Source organism: Tachyglossus aculeatus, chromosome 4 (genome assembly GCF_015852505.1).
Source record: "Tachyglossus aculeatus isolate mTacAcu1 chromosome 4, mTacAcu1.pri, whole genome shotgun sequence".
In the NCBI taxonomy this organism is placed as follows: Eukaryota; Metazoa; Chordata; class Mammalia; order Monotremata; family Tachyglossidae; genus Tachyglossus; species Tachyglossus aculeatus.
Genome location: NC_052069.1, coordinates 125,035,614 through 125,041,613, shown reverse-complemented (window position 1 = coordinate 125,041,613; position 6,000 = coordinate 125,035,614). Strand labels below are relative to the sequence as shown.

General features: G+C 47.6%; 1 non-coding gene across 1 annotated transcript; it reads right to left on the bottom strand.

The window, feature by feature from the left end:
- Positions 1-4,113: 4,113 nt before the first annotated feature.
- LOC119927973 lies at positions 4,114-4,251 on the bottom strand. The gene has a single exon (XR_005450936.1). It is a non-coding gene; the product is annotated as a small nucleolar RNA SNORA7 (small nucleolar RNA).
- Positions 4,252-6,000: the final 1,749 nt, after the last annotated feature.

Sequence of the window (6,000 nt, the reverse complement as noted above, 5' to 3'; positions counted from 1 at the left end):
AGAATCCACTTCCTCTCAGTGGGGGGCCGGGGGCGGGGGGTGTCTGGCTTCCCTCATCATGGCCCTGCAACATATGCGTTTCTAGAGGTTGATGCCAAGGCAGAAAGACCTGTTGTAACTGTTAGAAAAGATCAGTTGCTTAATGATTTTCCATCAGTGTTGTATTTATGGTTTTACAATAAAACAACCTTTAGGAAACAGAAGCGTCTGTGGGGCTTGCTTTCTTGAGAGGGAACCATTTCCCATCTTTTAGCTTGGTCCTCACAGGACTTGCCCTCAGGCCCGTACCAGTACTGTCTGGATAGACTCCGGGTGAGGCCTGAGTCGCTCAGGTGGCTGCAGCCAGAGCCTGCGGAGAGTGGCCAGGCAGACGCTGCCCTGGCCGTGTCAATTACTAGGGTCCGGTGCCAGCCACGACCAAAGCTGTTGAAGCCGGTGGGATTGGAACGAAACTTCTTGACTCTTCTGGAAATGACAGTCTCCAGACTCAGAGGCCAGCTGTTACCAAGCCCTGTGGGGCCCGGGTGGAAATCCTATTTCAACTTCCGTAAGGCAAGAACTCGAGGTGGTGGCAGGGGTGGGGTCGGGAAGAAGGCAGGGTTATGGTTGCATTGGGGTGGAGAAGCAGAGCCCTTATACAGTCTGTTCAGGAAAAGATTACATTTCTTCTCTGGGCTGGGGCAGAAACTGGGGTGCTGGGGGAATGGGGTGCCTGCGTGGCTGTGGCTCAAGACCCAAGCTCAGCCTGCCTGGATGGCATGGTCAGCCTCTCCAGTGCAATGCCACTGCTTAATAGTAATAATAATAATAATGCTATTTGTTGAGTGCTTACTATGTGTCAAGCACTGTTCTAAGCACTGGGGTAGATACAAGTTAATCAGGTTGGATTCCCACATGGGACTAACAGTCTTTATCCCCATTTTTCAGATGAGGTAACTGAGGCCCAAAGAAGCTGAACGACTTGCCCAAGGTCAAACAGCAGACAAGTGGCAAAGCCTTGATTAAAACCCAAGTCCTCCAGACACCCAGGCCTGTGCTCTGTCCACTAGGCCATGCTGCTTCCCAGCTTCACAGATTGTGGGTGGGCTGTTAAGGCTGCAGCCATCCGAAATCATGAAAGGAGAGGAGCTGTCCAAGAGACCAACTTGGCCCCATTGTCACGAAAGAACTTCAGTTCATCAATGGTATTTACTTTTTTGTTTTTTTAATGGTATTTGTTAAGTGCTTATGATATGTCAGGCACTGTTCTAAGTGCTGGGGTAGATACAAGGTAATTAGGTTGAACATAATCCATGTCCCCCCATGGGACTCATAGTTTTAATCCACATTTAATTAATCCACATTAATCCACTACTGCATCATCCTTCTCTCTGATCTCCCATCCTCGTGTCTCTCCCCACTTCAATCCATACTTCATGCTGCTGCCCGGATTGTCTTTGTCCAGAAACGCTTTGGGCATGTTATTCCCCTCCTCAAAAATCTCCAGTGGCTACCAATCAATCTGCGCATCAGGCAGAAACTCCTCACCCTCGGCTTCAAGGCTCTCCATCACCTCGCCCCCTCCTACCTCACCTCCCTTCTCTCCTTCTACAGCCCACCCCGCACCCTCCGCTCCTCTGCTGCTAATCTCCTCACCGTGCCTCGTTCTCGCCTGTCCCGCCATCGACCCCCGGCAAACGTCATCCCCCGGGCCTGGAATGCCCTCCCTCTGCCCATCCACCAAGCTAGCTCTCTTCCTCCCTTCAAGGCCCTACTGAGAGCTCACCTCCTCCAGGAGGCCTTCCCAGACTGAGCCCCTTCTTTCCTCTCCCCCTCGTCCCCCTCTTCATCCCCCCAGCTTACCTCCTTCCCTTCCCCACAGCTCCTGTATATATGTATATATGTTTGTACCTATTTATTACTCTATTTATTTTACTTGTACATATCTATTCTATTTATTTTATTTTGTTAGTATGTTTGGTTTTGTTCTCTGTCTCCCCCTTTTAGACTGTGAACCCACTGTTTGGTAGGGACTGTCTCTATATGTTGCCAACTTGTACTTCCCAAGCGCTTAGTACAGTGCTCTGCACACAGTAAGTGCTCAATAAATACGATTGAATCATTGATTTTAAATATTAGGTAACTGAGGCAATGAGTAGTGAAGTGACTTGCTCAAGGTCACACAGCAGACAGTGGTGGAGTTTGGATTAGAACCCAGTTCCTCATGACTCCCAGGCCCTTGCCGTACTTTACTGAGTACTTGCTGTGTGCAGAACACAATACTAAGCACTTGGGAGAATGCAATACAGTGGAGTTGGTAGACATGATTCCTGCCCTCAAGGAACTGAGAGTCACACATACTTGACTCTAGAATCAGCTTACTCACTGTGACTCCATCTCTTCTTTCTCACCACAGATCCCTTTCCCATGTCCTCCCCTAGTCTAGCACTCCCTACCCCTCCATATATGCCAGACCACCATTCATTCATTCATTCATTCATTCATTCATTCATTCACTCAGTTGTATTTATTGAGTGCTTACTGTGTGCAGAGCACTGTAGTAAGTGCTTGAGAAAGTACAACACAACAATAAATGGTGACATTCCCTGCCTACAACGAGTTTACAGTCTAGAGCGGGAGACAGACATCAATACAAATAAATAAAATTACATATATGTACATAAGTGCTGTGGGGCTGGCAGTGGAGAAGAGCAAAGGGAGCAAGTCAGGATGACAGGGTGACGCAGAAGGGAGTGGGAGATGAGGGAAAGTGGGGCTTAGTCTGGAAAGGCCTCTTGGAGGAGATGTGCCGTCAATATGGCTTTGAAGGTGGGGAAAGTAATTGTCAGATTTGAGGAGGGAGGGCGATCCAGGCCAGAGGCAGGATGTGAGCCAAGGGTCGGCAGCGAGACAGGTGAGATCGAGGCACAGTGTAGAGGTTAGCATTATAGGAGCAAAGAGTATGGGCTGGGTTGTAGGAGAGTAGTGAACTGAGGTAGGAGGAGGCAAGGTGCTTTAAAGCCAATGGTAAGGAGATTTTGTTTGGTACTAAAGTGGATGGGCAACCTCTGGAGTTTTTTGAGGAGGATGGGGTGACATGTCCTGAACACTTTTGTAGAAAAAACATCTGGGCAACAGAGTGAAGTATGGGCTGGAGTGGGGAAGAGACAGGAGGCTGGGAGGTCAGCAAGGAGGCTGATGCAGTAATCCAGACAGGATAGAATGAGTGATTGTATTAACATAGTAGCAGTATGGAGAGGAAAGGGCGGATTTTAGCAATGTTGTGAAGGTGGGACCGACAGAATTTGGTGGTGGATTGAATATGTGGGTTAAATGTGGGTTATCAAACAGAAAGTCCTCATTGTTGGCTTTAAAGCGCTCCATTGCCTTGCCCCTTCTAACCTCACCTTCCTTCTCTCCTACATCCCAGCTCGCCCACTCCGCTCTTCTGGTGCTAACCTTCTCGCTGTGCCTTGATCTCACCTGTCTCGCCGCCGACCCCTGGCCCACGTCCTACTTGTGGCCTGGAACGACCTCCCTCCTCAAATCCACCAAACTATCACTTTTCCCCGCTTCAGAGCCCTACTGAAGGCGCATCTCCTTCAAGAGGACCTCCTAGACTAAGCCCCCTATTCCTCGGCTCTCCCTTCCGTTCCACCTCAACTCACTCCCTTTGCTCTTCCCCCTTGCCCCCCACCCCACAGCACTTATATATATATGTAGATATCTATAATTCTATTTAGTTATATTGATGCCTGTTTACTTGTTTTGACATGGATATATCTATAATTCTGTTTATCTATATTGAGACCTGTTGTTTTGATGTTTTTCTCCCCCACTTTAAACTGTAAGCCCAGTGTGGGCAGGGATTGTCTCTATTGCTGAATTGTACCTTCCAAACACTTAGTACAGTACTCTGCACACAGTAAGCGCTCATTAAATACAAAAAATGAATAAATGAATGAATGAAAAGGGGGTTTAATCTGGGAAGAGATGTGACCTGGTGGTGTATCCATTGAATTTTCTTGACAAAAATACATAATGGTTTACCATTGCCTTCTTCCGAACAGTAAACATGAATCTCCACCCTTGACTCTTTCCTGTGCTGCCGCTGCCCAGCACAGGTAAGTTTTGACTTGTAGCAGATTGCCTTCCACTCACTAGCCACTGGCCAAGATAGGAATGGAGTGGGTGTGCCTCTGCTTGACTCTCCCTCCTGTTGCCAAGACTGGTAAAGTACTGGAAACTCTCCAGGTGCCATCCTGAGAGAGGAGGGAATGTGTCTACCTACTGTTATTTTGTACTCTCCCAAGTGTTTAGTACAGTGCTCTGCACAGAGTAAGCACTCAGTAAATATAATTGATTGATTGATTGAGATTAAAGCTCACCTGAAAGCTCACCTCCTCCAGGAGGCCTTCCCAGATTGAGTCCTCTTCTTCCTCTGCTCCTTCTCCCCTACCCATCGCCTCTACTCCCTCCTTCTGCTCTACCTCCGTCTTCGCACCACAGCACTTGTGTATATATGTACATATTATTCTATTTTATTAATGTGTATATATATATATATATATATATATATATAATTCTATTTATTTTGATACTATTGATACCAGTTTACTTGTTTGGTTTGGTTTTCTGTCCCATTCTAGAATGTGAGTCTGTTGTTGGGTAGGGGTTGTCTCTTTCTGTTTCCAAATTGTACTTTCCAAGCCTTTAGTACAGTGCTCTGCACATAGTAAGTGCTCAATAAATATGATTGAATGAATGAATGAATGACTGCGGATAGGTGTGCAGGGAGGGCAGTAGAGCTGAAAGAGACTTTAAGGGGTCAACTGACGCAGCACCCTGCCTTCTGGCCGCAGTTTAAACCACCCTTCCCAACTGGTAGTTTCATTCATTCATTCATTCAATCGTATTTATTGAGTGCTTACTGTGTGCAGAGCACTGTACTAAGCGCTTGGGAAGTACAAGTTGGCAACATATAGAGACAGTCCCTACCCAACAGTGGGCTCACAGTCTAGAAGGGGGAGACAGAGAACAAAACATATTAACAAAATAAAATAAATAGAATAAATATATACAAATAAAATAAATACATAAATAGAGTAATAAATACGTACAACCATATATACATATATACAGGTGCTGTGGGGGGGGAAGGAGGTAAGGTGGGGGGATGGGGAGGGGGAGGAGGGGAGAGGAAGGAGGGGGCTTAGTCTGGGAAAGCCTCCTGGAGGAGGTGAGCTCTCAGTAGGGCCTTGAAGGGAGGAAGAGAGCTAGCTTGGCGGATGTGCGGAGGGAGGGCATTCCAGGCCAGGGGGATGACGTGGGCCGGGGGTCAACGGCGGGACAGACGAGAACAAGGCACGGTGAGGAGATTAGCGGCAGAGGAGCGGAGGGTGCGGGCTGGGCTGTAGAAGGAGAGAAGGGAGGTGAGGTAGGAGGGGGCGAGGTGATGGAGAGCCTTGAAGCCAAGGGTGAGGAGTTTCTGCCTGATGCGTAGGTTGATTGGTAGCCACTGGAGCCATCATTTATACTCTTTGGGAGTGAGACTTTATTCACCCTACCACCCCAGAAGTTCTTTGTCCAAATGCATACTCCCCTACTGCAGTTTAAACTCACGTCTCATTGAGTCTGGCGTTCATAATTAACCCCTGAAGCTGCCTGGCCTCCAGCTTCTGCCCTGCAAAGCTTTGGAGACCGGAACACACCTCTATTGATTGTACTTTCCCAAGTGCTTAGTACAGTGCTCTGCTTACAGTAAGTGCTCAACAAATACTATTCATTGCCCTTGAAGAAGGAATGTGTCTACCAACTCTGTTGTATTGTACTCTCCCAAGTGCTTAATGTAGTTGGCTGTGCACAGTAAGTGCTTAGTTAATACCATTGGTTGACTTAATGATTAATGGATGAAGTTGCCCCTCAGCCTTCTCTTATCTGGGCAGTGCACCCCTTCTTCCTTCACCCTATCCCCCAGGACACTTTTACCCCAAGTCAACCCTCGTTTCTGCTCTGCTCTTC